The 17,133-nt window shown below is 39.8% G+C and overlaps 1 pseudogene; it reads right to left on the bottom strand.

The window, feature by feature from the left end:
• Window positions 1-11,595: 11,595 nt before the first annotated feature.
• On the bottom strand, window positions 11,596-13,032 carry LOC149919895 (inositol 1,4,5-trisphosphate receptor-interacting protein-like 1; annotated as a pseudogene).
• Window positions 13,033-17,133: the final 4,101 nt, after the last annotated feature.

The raw sequence follows: 17,133 nt of genomic DNA, 5'->3' as shown, positions 1-17,133 counted from the left end.
GAAAGAAGGGTGTAAGCACATAGCTTCTCATCATGTTGTGACACTGGGGTTCAGTGCCACAGTTTGGGGCAGGAGATGTGCATGTGTCGATGTTTTCACTTTCATCCCTCTATCTCTGAAAACAATGTTGCAGGCAATTTGATTTTCTTATTGAAAAACTGGATTTTCTTATCGTTGCTATTATCACAGAAAATAGTGAATTAAAATACTGACCGAGAATCCAAAAGCAACCTGTTAATGTGCAAATGGCACTCCTGGAGTTTATTTAACTATTATGGATGGTTAAGGGCAAACTGTTCTGAGCAGATGACTGAGTAAAAAGCCAAACCTTCAACCAGTGAAAAGGTTGGTAACAAAAAGAGCCCAGTCATTTCAAAGACACCATGATTTAATAAAAGCTGAAATCTGACAACAACTCTGAGCTGTGTTAAAATCAGAGTCAGTGATATTGGTTAAAAGGCCTTTTGACATCCAGAAATTTGATTACTGGTTTCAGTCTATTGTACATACTATTTTTCCTGCTAAAATACTTTCAAGTGAAATACTGGTGTTAGTGTCTTGAATAAATTACCAGTTCAGCTTCCCTACCCTGGAAATACTTATGTTTTTTTTTTCTGGTATCAGCTGATGAAAAATACTAATTTCTGTCACTGTTCTGGAACAGACAGCCATGATGATGGGTGAATTTTTCAAGTGTGCAACACTCAGGTAGCAATGAATTGTGATATACGCATGTATGCAAAAAGATGCCTACAAGTCAACTCTTGAACATGAACATAATCTAAGAAAAGGGCCACAGATCAATAGGAGATGAGATTGTCTAAGATGGAGCTACTCTTTGATCTATGATCTCCAAGCATACACAAACAATCTTTGTGCATCCTGTTTCTAACTAAGAAATTATGTTTTAGGGACTCTTCACCAGAACCTATATGACAATGCTGGGGGGGAAAAAACATAAAGAGGGAAAAAAAAAAAGAAAAAAAAAAAGCCAAAGAATCTATACTTCTTATATGCACAGACAAACTTGGCTTCTCTCTCCATATTAAAAAAAATCACTAAATGCTCAGCTGGTATAGGTATGCTACTTTACTAGCTTATTTACATGTTACATTTCCTCACTTTTCTAGGCTGCAGTGAAATTGCTCCAGTTTATACTGTATGAGAGAAGGCAAAGATACTCACAGCACAGCAACTTACTATTTCACTAAATCATTCATAACCTCATCACAGTGGTTTTTGTGGTTTTTGTATTAATGTTTCTGAATGTTCCTTTTCACCAGAAATATTTTCAAAAAGAGAATTAATAGAATATAGCTTGCTCAACTGTTACCGAGAATCTGTGCTGAGCCTGCAGATAGACTTTCAAGTAATTTAACAGGGAAATACTTAATACAAGTCTTTTCCCCTTTGATTTTAGAAGTAGTTCAAGCAACATCTAAATCAAGATTTGCTTTAGTAAGTTTCTGTTTGCTTTCTATTCTCTACTGGAAAATTGCTATTTAGCTGTACATGTCCCATTGGGTTCTATTCTCAAAGAAGTATGTTATTACAATGGAAGAAATACATGCAAGCCTATGAAAGAAAGTGTTCAGAGGACAAAAAGAATCTGAAAGCACGGATTCAATATATATAAACACAAATAGAAAATATTCCCTAGAAATCCCCCTTGAACTGAAGGCCAGTGATCTCCTGGACCTGAAGTCTTGCAATACAGGGAAAGCAAACAAATGAACAACCATCTACCAGACCATGAAAAAAAAATACAACTTAATATAAAGTTGAGAGAATGTGTAATATACTCAGGACACCTTACGACTGTATTGCAGGATTTGGAGAATGGAGATTAAGTCCTAAAATAGTACATTTTAAATATCAGGATGCACTCTATAAATACAATGAAGTGACACACAATAGATGTGGAAGAATCACTGGTACAGTTAGTTTCTGTAGTATTTTTCTGTTCTCTTTAACTGAAGTACTTGATTCTAATAAGAAACTATTAGAAAGGATATTAGTATAGTTAAAAAGAAAGAACAACATATCAATATTATCCTTAAAATAATGTAGACATTAATACTCTCTTTTATACAAACCTTGTGACATGCAGAAAAATGGAACACAGGAAAGCTATTTAAAGATTTAATACTTCTCAGGTGAATGAGGACCAGACACCCAGCAAAGGTTTACAGCCTCATTCTAAACTGTATATAAGGCTTCTGCTTCTTAACTCACTAAGTCCAGCTGTGGGATACAATGCAAATCTGAAGATGCCCAGAAGAAAATGGTTCGCAAATGAAGTAAGTTTTGTGGAATTTAGCATATTACTGTAAATGATTCATACTGTAGTTGGACTTTTTCACTGTGTTCTCAGTCATTTTCAATACTGAGTCCCCAAGAGGACATGCTGTATTTTTTAAAATAATGGAGACTCTTTCCTGAAATTAGGGTTTCTGGAATGCTATGGATTATCTGCTAAACTAGGGTGCAACAAAGAGCTCTCGTGACCTTTGAAGTGGGTTCAGTATGGTGCCTTGAGTTGTAGATTCCCATCTGCCTGAGCTTTGGGATGCTATCAAACGCTGTTCTCCTTACACTGCCCCTGCAGTTCTTCCAGTGTTCCCACAGAAAACTTCCAACAGTTTAATCCAAGTATGTCCAACTGCAGTGAGCCTAATGAAAGAAAAAGCTATTGTGCCTAGAGGTAGAATCATTTTTCCACTGTATTTTTTGAAGATGGGAACACTCCACATTGAAAATTGTCATTTACCACTAACCAAGAGAACAGTTCTTTAATATTGCCTTAATTAGACAAAGCCACTGTGCCACCGCATGTGCAGCAAATAACATTATTTCTAATCACTAAACTGCTATTAAAAGGCTGTAGCAGAGCATAATAGTTCAGTGCAGCAGACTGGTAAACTGCATGTGGCAGCTTGCATTTCAGCCACTCGATTTATACTTGGCTTTAGATGATGCTAACAGTCGCTTGCTCCGAGAATCACAAAAGCTGACTTCCCTCATACCAGCAAAGACAGGGAAGAATAAATATTTCCCCTCTGCAGATTCACAATATGAAGTGTAACTGGTGGTGTACAAGATCTGGGAGAATGCCTTTGTTTATTTTATTTGATATTACTATTATTTATCATTCATTATTTTTATTTTTTTCTATCATAAACTAATCATATGTGATTATTACATACTATGTCTATTGTTGTTATACACTTTAAATTACAATATTCATTTACAGACACAAGTGTTGCTAAGATGAAATATGAAAAGTATCCTTCAGTGATTGATACAGGTATACCTTAAAAGGATTTTTGTTTCATTATAAAAATACTATCAAAGATATTATTTCAAGGCCACAGTGTGGCATTAGCTTTCTAGCTCTAACTTGCTGAACCCAAGATTAATTTCGTAATGGTCTTGAGACATGGTATTGTGTAGTACATCAAAACAAAAATGACAAACATCATACAGTACCATACATCTAGGGCATTTAAATACAAAAATACCTATGCTCCCAGAAGTTTCTGAATTGCAATCTACTGAAAACTGCAAATAGTATTTATGGAAGGTATCATACCATCCTGATCCTCTCTTTGTTAACTGTTTGCCATTGCCTACTGCTGGACACAAGACAGTCCTAGGTATACCTGGTTGGGCTAACCTAATGTGGCAATCCATATGTTCTTACACTCTGATGAAAATCGCCAGTTATGGTGATGACTCTGATAGGTGGTACCAGTCTGAGAAGCCATATTCCATAGGATGCAAGGAGTACGTGATGATGGAGCATGTATTTTGTGTCCTAGTGCTGTCAACAGACACACAATATCCTTCCACTTCTTCACTGGTTTTAAATTTTGCTTAAAAAATCAAAGAGTAGGAATCACAGATAGATGAAATGAAAACATTAAAGCAAAAAAACCTGTCCCTTTTCTTTGCCACTGTGGGTATCTTCTGTAGTAACTGTAATGAATTGCTTTCCTTTACTTGACACTTCTCATTCTTTTCTCCATGTCCAGGCTCTTAACTTTCTTTCTTAATAAATCTGATGTGAATGAAAGGTTGAGGTAAAAAATCAGTATCCTGACCTAATTTGTGATTTTCCAAACAACTATATTAACCACTGTGGGGTAAAGGAAAACAAACAAACAAACCACAACCTGAAATTGTAATCTTATCAGTATTCTGCTAGAGCCAGCAGATTATGTTGCCTAAGAAAGACCATTTTATAGACTGCTCCATCCTCTGTAAAGGAAAAATCAGAACTTTGGTTAAATTTGCATTACAGAATCACCCTATCTTTGATATTGTGTTCTTTTTTCCTACTCCTTTTTTAATCTGCATTATTGATTATATACACAGATTGTGTTATTCTATTCTATTTTCCAGTGGACTTATGCTGTCCCAGGTCAGGACTTCAAACATCAAACTTGGTTAGGTTCCTTAGAAGGGTCTGATGAAAAAGTTAAGTTAAAGACACCAAGCCAGTCATTCATTCCAACACGATGAGGAAAACTTTGCATATTTGTGTATACTGTTGAATGGGGAGGGTTGTTATAAGAGCTGAAGTGCAACCAGCTAATAAGATAATGTCAGGTTCTGACCCACTTCGGATTGGTTCCATGACTAACGTGGTGGGGGCACCCACAGACCCATACTCTGGGAAAGGTGAAAGGTAACGAGATGCAAACAGAATGACAGCAATTACAGTATGAATGTAGTATTAAGGAACTTGGTGTTATGATCATCACAGAATATAACATTTCTTATGAAACTTAATTAGATGTTGATTGTAATTCTTCAAATCTCTCAATATGTAAATATTCTTTATAATCTTTTCCTACTAAAATACCACAAGCCATAGTTCACTCAATTATGTAAATTAAGAATATACCAATCTCTAAAAAAGGGCTAGCTCACTGACATTCACTCCGTGATTCTGTGGAAAAACACAAAAACACTGGATCTTCTTGCATATTTGGAAAAAGAAGGTAAGCAAGGAAATAAAATTATCTCTGGATAGTAAATAAATCCCATTAATACAGGTTAAATTTATCACTTGTTCAAAACATTAGCAGTCTTAAAAATTCTCCAAATGCAGTGTGCACATAATTACTGCAAACAGCTCATGTTAAAATCATACTACCAATGAACATATAAAACAAACAAAAGTCTCATCTACATTCACAAGCTACTGCTAATTTACAACAGCTATTTGACTACTGATTACACTGAGGTCTTTGAAGTACTGCTCACACACAAGCAAGAACTGGATTACTGTCATATAAATGACAATGTATGTAATTCTACCTGTTTCATTCTTGTCAGCAAAACACAAGCCTGCGTCCTGTCAGGTAGCAGCATGTTGGGACTGAATGGCAAAATTTCAGCTTTCCTGCAGCACACAAGACCTGCTTCCAGTCAGCCTTCATTCTGCTCTCCAAAAAAACATGTGGCATATGGCAGAAGGATATAGCAAGGATGGCCTTATATATTCATATAGAAAAAGAGCACTTTTCCCTTTCACTGAGGCCTTATGATACTGCTGCTTAGCATACATCTGTGCAAAATAAAGGACCTCAAAACTACAGAATTACTCATCTGTATGCACAGATGATATTTTAGTCTGTTTCTTTTACTGATAATTCAGAAAGTAAATGCATCTGGTTGATAAGTCATTCTAGTGCTTATTTCACTGGTATGGAAAATGAGAATCTCTGTGTTACCAATATCAACCTTTACTCCATTGTTCTGGTTGCATTTATCTTCTGCTTGCCTGGACTTCAGGGAAATTTAAGCATAATAATCAGAAAACAATATGTTCTACATCAAGGAAGACAAAATATACTTAATACTGGTCTAAAAATTTTAATTATTATTTGGAAAACAAACAACAAAAAAACGATCATTAGATTTTGGTAGCTACTCAGTGCAGTGTGAATTAAACTAAAAGACTTCTTAGCTATAATGTGAAGTTAACAATGTTTGCATTACAGTTGGAAACAGTATGGGTATTCTTGCTGTCACAGAATGCGGACCTTGATTCAAATTACTTTAGTGACACGCTGGACTTAAATCAAATGAGTAAACCCTCCTTGAAGTTAATCATGTTTTCAGAATTAGACATGCATAAACTCCAAATTAGGACAACCCCTAGAGAACTGGAAAAAGAAAAAAGTTTTCAAAAATCCAAAAATCTATCTCACTTCTTCATGTTCATACTGTGCCAACATATTTTGCAAATTGAAGATAAAATTGAAACTTCTGGGGTTTTTCTGGTGTTTGCAGAACTACATGTGTCTACTGCATAATTTGTTTGAGCCAGCTTTGCTGGTAAGTCCTTATCATTCTGCTCTTCAGCCCCAAGCAAAATTAAACTAATGCTACTTTGAAAAAACTACATGTTACTCCTGGGTTTACAATTCATTTCTGTTTTTCTTAAAGGAATCCCAAACTTATTATCAGCTTTTCAAAAGCCAGATGTTCTTGGCAAAGATGCATATTCTCCGAGTCCATGGAGAGAATGCTGCAGCTGATCAAAAGCATGCTGGGATGTTATAATTTTGTTCTGGCCTGTTTCCTACTCAACAGAACCCCAGGGTTACTGTCCTGATAAACATCTCTCCTGAATCCATTACTAAGAAAGTAAATGATAAATAAAAAATGACCTACCATCCTGAAGCATAAAACAGGTAGTGCTACTGCTCATTAAAAAGGTCACCTTGGCTCATATCAAATGATTAATCATTAAATATATGACTGTATTTGATAAACGAAGTGTGAAAAAGACAGGGGGGAAAATGTAGAAAAATGTACAGAAACTAGCCAGCCTCAAACTCATTGGCACAACTTTCAGTAGGTGAAGTTTTGTTGTTCACAGTGATATTTAAGTATCTAAAATCACAAGACTAAATCATTTTTTCCAATTCCATAACCATACACTAGTTTCTCATACCCTTTTTTTCTGAAGGCTTACATCTAAGAATTATTTTTAATACTATGTTATTAAACAGGAATAGCTAGTAACATTTACCTGTCTTCAGACAGAAATCTATCTAGTAGAAGCAGCACATCTACAATTTAATCAGTCAAGTCTGCTCACCTATTGCTTTAATAATCATAACCCAGGACTCTGCTTTCACATTAACTTCATATTTCTGCAGCTATAGGTCCCGTCAGATTAAATATAAATAGAGTTTACGCAGGTCTAATCTGGGCAATATCAGCTTTTTTCCCCATGTGAATATCAAGCTGCTATTTGTACGTACTTTTTTATTTACCATTGTATCAGTAGATATGGCTTTACCAATATAATATAAATGAAACAAAAAAATAAAATGTGTATAGTTAATAGTGATATCACTTTTAATGATCTAATGGACCTATGAAACTACTGTTTTTTTTTCCAGATCATGTACAGGTACAATAATGACATTTATATATCTTAATAAGAAGACCTGCAGGAAAGTTTGAAACTGACATCACATATCCAGTTAGTAGCAACAGGTCCTTGACACTTCAAAAAGCTAGAACTTCTGTCTTACAAATGCCAATTCAATGGAGCTAGTACTTAGAATTCAATAAACTTAGTCACTGCAAGTTACTGTAGGGAATCTGCTTTAGCAAGGGGTTAAATTCAATGATCTATAGAGGTCCCTTCCAACTCCTACAATTCTGTGATCGTTTGATTCTGTAATACTGACCTTCTTCATAAAACATGGCAGAAGAAGTGTATCAATAATATTGTGAATTTACCCTGGTGGTGCTCTCTAGTGGTGATTAATACCCTCTAAGTCAGAAGCCATAACTCTGATGAGCCTTTAATACAGTGAAACAACAGAAGCGGTTAAGGGCATTGTCTGAGGGAAACGGAGAGAAATTTAATCAAGTTGCTAATATACTTTGACCAGAACTCTGAGGTACTCTTAACTGAAATCACAGTCTGAAAGGGACTGTTACATTCCAGATCATGCCTCTTTAGGGGCCAGTTATTTTTACAGCCCTACTGAAAACAGAGAGCAGTACCTCGGTATGCATCTATCATGTTTGGAAGGAAAAATAATATTTTGCATTCACCTGAGTATTCCATTTAGATTATCTGTAAGCTATGGCTGTAGGATGAAGGACGGTGGAAATAAAGCAATGTTCACAAAGACTAATTTAGTTCAGCAAGGTTAATTTCCCATCTTTCAGTCAATGAGCAGTCCACAGAGAATTCTGAGCAGGGAAATCAAGCTACAGCCTCCACCCAAATGTTAAAATAGATTTTGGAACTGAACTGGAGACAATAATAGGGATTGTGAAGGCAATACACTGTCTCTAATACTAACAGCACTGCAATCCCGAAATGTGGCAGCAATGCAAATCCACAGCCCTGACATTCATCCAGATGGCCAACAGCTTATGGTCTAACGGAATAACTGCACTCATTTATACTTTTCAACTAATTGTATTTGGATCCTAATAATATAAAATGAAATACATGAAATATTCATGTATTACTCCACTCTGGTCACTGCAAAACATTGTAGTGGTAAAGAAAAGCTTTCAGATCCATCAGGAACTATGACATGCATTAAAATAGATATATGTTGTACACCTGACTCTTAACCTATGCTGCTTCAATCTGCTGGAAAATAGGCACACATCAAAACAGCAACCAGTCACTCACCCATACTGACAACACACAAACAACAGACACTGTCAGAGACACTTTCTATGGTACTCTTTTGTTTGTGCAGGTATTATCGATCCCCTCCAGACTGTAAATCAGAAGGGGATTCAAAAGCAGCTCTATATTCCTGTTCTTGGGGACATTTTGCTAATTAAAGTGGTACGTCTTAATCAATTTCTTTCATCCCTTTCTCCACTGAAAACACTGCCTGTTTATACAGAGTACAGATGAGTCATTTCTGTTAAATACTACTAAATAATTTTGGATACTGAACTGCAAAAAATGTACAGAAACTATCCAGTCTTATGCTCACCGGCAAGCCTTTCAGTAGGTGACTTCTCTGGCATTGCAATGATGCCATAGGAGCAGTTATTCTCCAAAGGTTTTTAAAAATAAATACTATTACATTTATATGAAGCTTTGCACATCAAATACTATTATCTAGTGAGCAAATCAATTTAAATGGCTCTAATTTGAGTAGAGCGGGAACAGATTCCTGGTTTTGCTGAAAATTTGCATGTAAGCCATACGCCTAACTCCAACGCAACTTGATCAGCTTCTCGCAGCCCGCAGGGCCACACCTGTGCCAGGGAGGCTCCGGGAGTGCTCCAACAGTGGCTGTAGAGCGGGCTGGGGCCAGCAGCGCGTCAGCCATTTCCTGCAGTACAGGCAGCTGCTGGGGGCAGGGAATCACAGAATCACAAAATCACAGAATGGCCAGGATTGGAAGGGACATCAAGGATCATGAATCTTCAACCCCCCTGCCACATGCCGGGCCACCGACCTCTCCATTTAATACTAGACCAGGCTGTCCAGGGCCTCATCCAATACGGTCTTGAACACCTCTAGGGATGGGGCATCTGTCCCTCCAGGGATGGGGAGTACAGAGCCGTTTGCTCTGTGACCTCTCCAGCCACAAGAACTGTGGATGAAGGCCCGTCCGGGTTGGAAGAGTCACCTAGAGCTAGTCCGCCTGCCCTCTGCATCCTGACTACATCCATCGAGACAAAAAGAGAGGTTGTCATAGGTGGCCTTTCTGAGGAGAAAAGAGGTGTCATAGGTGACCTCTTGGAGGGAATCAGAGGGCATAATATGTTGGCCAGACCTGGCCTGTAGGGAACTCTGTAATCTCCCTGGGACCTGGGTAAGAGGTGTTACTAAAAATCTCACTAGCTCAGTACACTTCTCCAAGCCAGTGTTCAGGCTCTGGAACGACCTGCCCAGGGAGATGGGTCCCTCACTGTCCCTGGAGGTGTTAAAGAAATGTTTAGATGTCATACTGAGGGACACGGTTAAGTGGGAAATATTGGTGATAGGTGGATGGCTGGACTGGATCATCTTAGAAGTCTTTTCTAACCTTGGTGATCCTGTGATTCTAAGAGATATCCAAAAATACTTCATGGCCTTGAGATGATTGGTTAAAGGGTCAGGGCACAAATAATGTTTCCAATTGCAAGGAAATACATTGAAAGGAACAGGAAGACCGAGCTGATCAAGATGCGGCTCCAAGGCTGGTGTCATTGGCAGAATTTTGGGTTTCTTGATGGTGGGATGGTCTACACAATGCCAGGCCTGCAGGCACCTTGTGAGATGCACTTTTCTCAGAGAGGAAAATGGATTTTTGTGCAGGAGTTAGCAGGGCTGATTTGATAAAGTATGAAAAGGCAAGCTTGCTAGTGATGAGCTACAGGGTGGCAAGCCAAAATTTGAACTCCCTGATCAATTTCCACGGAGCTGCTCTCCAGTCTTATGTTGCCCAGTCTGTACACAGATCCAGGGTTGCCCCATCCGAGATGCAGAATCTGGCTCTTGGAACTGTTAAATTTCATGTAGCTGGTAATTGTCCATCCCTCTAATTTGTCAGTACCTCTCTGTAAAGTCTCACTATGCTTGTGGGAGTCAACAGCTCCTCCTAATTTAGAATAATCTGTAAACTTCCTTAGCATGCGTTTGAGTATTGACTCCAGATCATTTTTAAAAACATTAAAGAGATTTGGCTCTAAAATGGAGCATTCTGGAACCCCACCAGTGACTGGCTGCCAGCCTGATATAAACTCATTTACTATAACAATGCTTTGAGCTCAGGCTCATTGTTAGCCCATTGTTTTACATATTCATCTAGCTATATGCTGTTGGCCCAGGAGGATAATTGTGAGAAGCAGTATTGAAAGCTTTGTGGAATTCGAAAGGATGGCACCAGCTGGCTTTCCTTGGTCAACTAGATGGGTAACCTTGTCATAAAAAGAAGTCACTAAGGATTTTTTTCCTCATGTGCGTGCTTAATCTCCCAGGGAAGTGGACTCTCCAGCAGTTGGGATGGTCACTTCCTGGATGCTAACACTTGTCTCTACTGCAGGATTCCATGCAACATCTTCGTCATCTGCATGAGGTCCATCTCCCCACAATGGATTAGCTGTGAAGAAAATGTGTGGAGGTATCTCCCACTGTCTGTTCAGCAGCATCTTCTGTGTGCCCAATGTGCTCTGTCCTGGGGCACAAGTGTCCAGGGAGTTTCTGGGATGTCAGGTTCTCCACCCTGCCCTTGGCAAGAACACTGAGGCTAATTGGCAGTGTCTTTCCCTTTGTGCCTATGCAACCACAGCTGCAAGGGGAATGTCTGGACCATTGAAAATGACTACCTAGGCCATGGAAGGTTGTGTGAGGAGAAGAGTGAACATTTATGACTGTGCAATTTGCAGTACTGCAGTCATCATTGGATGATGCACTGGGGAAACCTCTTGAGGAAAATGTTGTCTCTTGGCAATAGGATGGCACAGAGCTTTGTTTTTCCTTTTCATCTCCCACATATTGTTTGTTTCTTCCTTTTGGTAGCTGGTCATCATCTGCCACCAGCAGTGAGCCCTGCAAACACAGCTCTGTGTGAAAAGCATGAGTGAGGAAGCTCCTCAGACTTGTGTGGATGGCCGTCTCCTGTGCCAAGTACTGGAAGAGGTTGAGTGGTCTGCCATTTGGCAGATCAGGGACCATGCAATTTCCTTGGGCATTCTGTCATTGCCTAGGAGGAAATGGTTGAGGCGTTTCTTCTCCAGGCTGCAACAGAAGTACCACAGGATATTATCCAGCTTCAGGGGCAGTCCCTTCTTGCTCCAGGCTAAGCAGAGTTATCAGGTGGTGAATTACAGCCATCTTCAAGGCTTGTGGGAAAAATCTCTGGTCACCAGTAGATGGGTGCATGTCTGCAGACATTTGAGCTGGAAGCTATGGTGCTGGGCGTGCCTGGCTTTGTGTCCAACAAACTGCATCTCTGCCACAGCAAAGCTTTCTGGCCACACTATGCTGCTGGTGAATCTGACTGTGACCTACTCCATGCTCAGGGAAGGTATCTGAGTCATTGAGCCACACCCCAAGCATTATCTCAATGGATAGTGCACTAATAGAGGCACGGGTCATCCTGCTGCTGTAGGAGAGGTGAGAGAGCAGCACAGTCAGTCAGCAGTGATGTGACTGAAGGAGAACCTCATAGGCTTCTTTCACCAAGGTTTGGAACCAAGAGATGCTTTCCTCAGTGTTCAGGTAGGAGCTCTGGCAGGAGGTGTCAGGGAGGCTGGGCTCGTGTTTTCCTCCCAGATTGTTATGTATGTGGTGGAGAAAGCACAGCATGCCTGCCAGCAGCTTTTCCCTCACACAGGTTGACTCCAGTGCCACACATAGGAAGGACTTCCTCACCAGTGTGTCCAAATGTGTCACCCAGCTCCTGGTGGAAGGTGTGCCTGCAGGGAGGCCTTGGGCATGAGCAGGCAGTAGAGGGTATTGTCTTCTCAGGCAGTCTGATCTTCTGGGACGCAAGCCAGTGACAACCAACTGCAACCATGGCTTGAAGGTGTTTCTTGGCAGGTCCCAAGAAAACCAACCAGTAGTTCCTCCATAACTTCACACTTGTCTGCTGTGTATGGCACTGGGCACTGAAGATGATCTGCAGAAATTATGCCCAGATCCCATGTGTTGAGTCACTGTTTTCTTCTGCCTTGCCATCATCCTTGTCCTATTCCTTGCTTGTGAAGCTGCCCTGCTTGCTGCTGCTCTGTAATTCACAGCTCCTTTCCCTAAGCTGCTGGCAGAGACCAAAGAGCACTACAGTGAGCCCAGCAAAGGCCCGGAACTGCTACTGTTACAGGACAGCAAGCAGTAAGGCACCTCTTGCCAATGCACTTTTCTCCTGACTCATTTGTTCAATCTCATGCAGCACCTGAGCCATGTTCTGTCTCAGCTACTCTGCACACTGCTGCATGCACTTGTGTGTCTGTGTCTACGTGGCCAGCCTTCAGCTGTGGCTTCTGGGTGATGCCCAGCACAAACAGGGAAAGGAAGATCACCTGAGTCATAGCCTGCAGAAGATGCATGCTGCACTCACCAATGGCTCAGCTGCATGCAGGGAAGCTTCCTGCTGGTGGCCTTCCTGGAAAGATGACACGAACTGGCTTCCCTCAATGTAGGTAATTTTTCTCTTGAAAAAAAAATTTTTTTTGCTTGATAAATAGAAATTTTCTTTCATCTTAATGGTATTTACACTTATTTACCCTGACCTCGTATTTCTTAAGCCGAAGCCTAGTTTTCTGCAAAACTAACATTCTGTTGAGTCAGTTTGCTCTATCTGCTCACATTTGTGCTTGTCTGATCTAAAGACTCATGTAGAGCCTTTAAAAAACTTTCGAAGGTTTTCTTAGGAAAAATAGTGGATTAACAAAATACTTGTTGTATTGTTGCTTTAAAAATCATTACAAATCTGAGAAATTGTCACTGCGATGTGTTGACCCTGGCCAGAAACTAAGCACCCACTCAGGTTGCTTGCTTACTCAAGATGGGGATGGCATCAGAAAAGCAAAGAAAGAAAAATGGTGGGTCAAGATAAAGATAGTTTAATAAGTGAAACAAAGCTACATGCTCAGTTAAAGAGAAATAAAGGATTTATTCAGTGTTTCCAATCAGAACGCAGATTTTTATTCATTTATTGACAAGTATGCACAGTGGTTACTTGGAAAGGCAAATGCCGTAACTGCAAACATACTCCTTTCCTCCTTCATTCCCTGAGCTTTTATGATAGAGCATTGTGTTATGTGGCATGGAATACCATTTGGGTTTTCCCTTTTATCTTTTTGTGCACCCCCTGCCTACTTGCTGGGGGTCAGAGTTGGAAAAAGAGAAGTAGAGGCTCAGGGAAGACCTTATTGCTCTCTACAGCCACTTGAAAAGAGGTTATGAAGAGGGGCTAGGCCTCTTCTCCCACTGAACATCAGGAGAATAAGAGCTAATAGCCTCAAGTTGCGCCAGGGGAAATTCTGGTTGGAGAAGAACATCTCTGAAAGAATGATGAGGCATTGGAACAGGCTGCCCAGGGAGGTGGTGGAGTCACCATCCCTGGAAGCTTTCAAGAAATGTGTAGATGTGGCGCTTAGTGATGCAGTTTAGAAGGCATGGTGCTGATGGGTTGATAGCTGAGCTATCAGACATGTCCAACGCGCTGCCTGTGGGCTGCATGTAGCCCAACATGGCTTGCAGTGCCATCCACAGACTGCCCCCTGTGGGTCTTCTCAAGGACTGTCCCCGGGTACGCATTCATGGCTCAGCAAGTGCTGTTCACACTGCCGACTGAAAACAGGGCACAGGGAGGGCAGTGCTGTGCATTGCTGACTCAAGTGGTGGCAAATAATTATATGCATTTTGATACACTGGCTGAAGACTGTGCTTTGAACAATGAAGAGTACTCAGCTTTGCTTTTTGTTTTCATAAAGACGTTTGAGAATAGGTTTTAGGATTGCAAAAAAACATCAATTTATATTTGCGATACAATTTTCAGTTGGTATAAATATATTACCTGCATATTTTCAAATGGATTGTAAAAGGTTGCAATCAGATATTCAATTCAAAAATCTGATTATGTCTGATCAGACTCTCATAAGACCTCTCTTACTAGAGAAATATATCCTTCACTTCACAACCATGCCTTATTCATGTCCTCACATTTTGGCAGTATGCAAATTTGTGAACAGTTGTGAGGGATGAAGTACAGGAAGAGTAAAATTTTGTCAAAAGTCTTCGGTGAACATGTTGAGAGCACACTGAGAATTGCAACTGCTGCCATTGAACAAGGCTGATGGATTAGTTTCACAAAAATAAGGTCACGGATCCCACTAGTTTTATGTTTTTGTTTTTCTCTTTTATAATATATGCTCCAAAAGTAATGCCTCCTATTTTATTATAGTGGCCCACAATATCAGAGGTGAATGTTGCTGGTATGGAAGTAGAGGTTGAACCTTCCCAACAACATTCCATTACATTTTGTTGCTGTGTGATGGCAGCAGATAGGCAGACAGACAAATGCTGCCTGATATAAAAGTGCAGATGAAGCAAAGGTGTGTCATTGAATTCCTCCATCTGGAAAAAGTGGCATATACTGACATTCACTGACGCTTGCTGAAAGTTTATGGACACCACACAGTGTTGTCAGCAAAGGTAGTGGGTGGTGCTTTGCAGCCATGGTAGCAGTGGGTCACCTCCACTGATGCAAATTTTTATGAGTATGACATGCAGGCTCTTGTTTGTTGCTGGTGAAAACACAGAGCTAGTGGTGGAGACTATGTTGAAAAATAGTATTTTGTAACTGAGAATTTGCTCTATCAAACAGTGTTACTGTGCTCTTTGTAGTTGTAGTTTCCAAGGAAATAAATAGGAAGCATTACGTTAGGAGCAACTTACGTATATGCGTCTCAAGACAATTCCTCCTTAGCCACTACAGTCCGGGCAAGCCAAAAGGTTGGTCCCCCTTGGACTAGGTGATCTTAGTGGTCTTTTACAACCTTCATGATTCTGTGAATAACATTTTTGTTTTCAACACTGTTTCAGTCACAATTCCAGAACACAAAACCATAGAGGCTACTAGAAGAAATTCAACACTATTTCAGAAAGGCCCAGAGCAGTCTAATGAAGGCCTGTTTTCTGGTCATGCTTTTCCAGTAGTTTTTGACATACACAGGAATGAGGTCTTATTCAATTGTTCTCCCTGCTTACACTGTCACAGTCAGTATCCATTGCTTCTGATGAAGTCACGTCTCTGCTGCCAGCACAAAACCTTTACTTTGTACAGGGCTATTTAAACCTTAAAAATTGGGTGTCTACCAATTCAGTGTCCAGGCATCTGATTCTGGCCTGCTCACTCTGCCTCAGTATTTTGAGATTCTGTAATGATGATGGGGGTAAAAAAGTGTGCAGATCTTCCCTTGGTTATATTCTGTAGCACATGTGGGCAACATGAGCAGCTGAAATAGTAAGATTTTCCCCAGGATACATCACACCTGGTCCAAAGAGAGATACCACTGTTCATTTGAGATCCATAGCCCTTTTGTTTAATCAGCAGTAAGGTCAGCTGATGTATCTCTAAACAGTCCAGTTATTGCCCTTCTGACTCAAATCTGAAGAACAGATTTAGATTCAGTAATCTTATTTTCCTAGCAGTAACTAGGAGCTAAAACCACAAATGGCTCTCCCGACTTTTGCAGTATCCCAGATTAGGTATCAGAGTCTAAATCCTAAGTTGCATTTTAGTTTTGAATGCCCTTTTTTGTACTAGCTCATCATACTTTGTACATGTGTAATGACCTGAGAAACAGCTGCAGCAGCATCAGCACTTTTCTCTGAGATGTAACTGTATCCTTGAATCCACAACTAAATGTGAAGAAACAACATTTATATTAATACCTAATGAAACATAGTGGTTTCTGCAGTATTTTGTGGGAAGTTTTTTTTTTTGTTGTTGTTGTTTTGTTTTCCTTTCCCAAGAAAGGAGGATTTTCAGTTTATAGATATACTGTGGAATAGATATGAAGCTTCACATAACAACAGGAAATATCATGTCCAAATTCTGCTGGCACTATACTGTTTCACGGCTTCCCTAACACAAGTGTGACTTGCTGTAAAACAGGTGTTCATTGAAGTAAAACTAGACAGCAGTATAAATACCTGAGTGATTGCACTGATAGTTACTCTGAGTTTTGATGACCATTTCTATAGATATGATACTGAGATCCTCTAGCTCTGCTGTGTGCTGAATCTTCAGTTTTGAATAGTTTTTAATGAATTTTTTATGTCAGGCAGTGTAACACATCAAAGTAGCTGTGAGTGATTTCCACTCATTTGTAGTAAGAAAAGGAGAGACAGTATAGATCAAGTTGGTAGGACCAGCAGTTTGTGTTCTGCACAATACACATAACTGTGGAAATGAATTTCAAATTAAGTTCAGTGACTCCATAAACCAATAAAATGGTATGCAGCATCAGCAAGAATAATTTCTGCTGAGTAGATTGCTAAGGAAATATTGGAGATTCTAGAAGCATTTATTTTAAAATACACCAAGAGCAAAACACAGGCTCATGCTGCCTGTGTGACACCCTACAGTTTGTGAAGAAAAAGAGTTTCTGCTATTCAGCTAC

The sequence above is a fragment of the Phasianus colchicus genome, chromosome 1 (genome assembly GCF_987193195.1).
Source record: "Phasianus colchicus chromosome 1, bPhaCol1.hap1.1, whole genome shotgun sequence".
Lineage (NCBI taxonomy): Eukaryota > Metazoa > Chordata > Aves > Galliformes > Phasianidae > Phasianus > Phasianus colchicus.
This window is presented reverse-complemented; position numbering and strand designations above follow the sequence as displayed.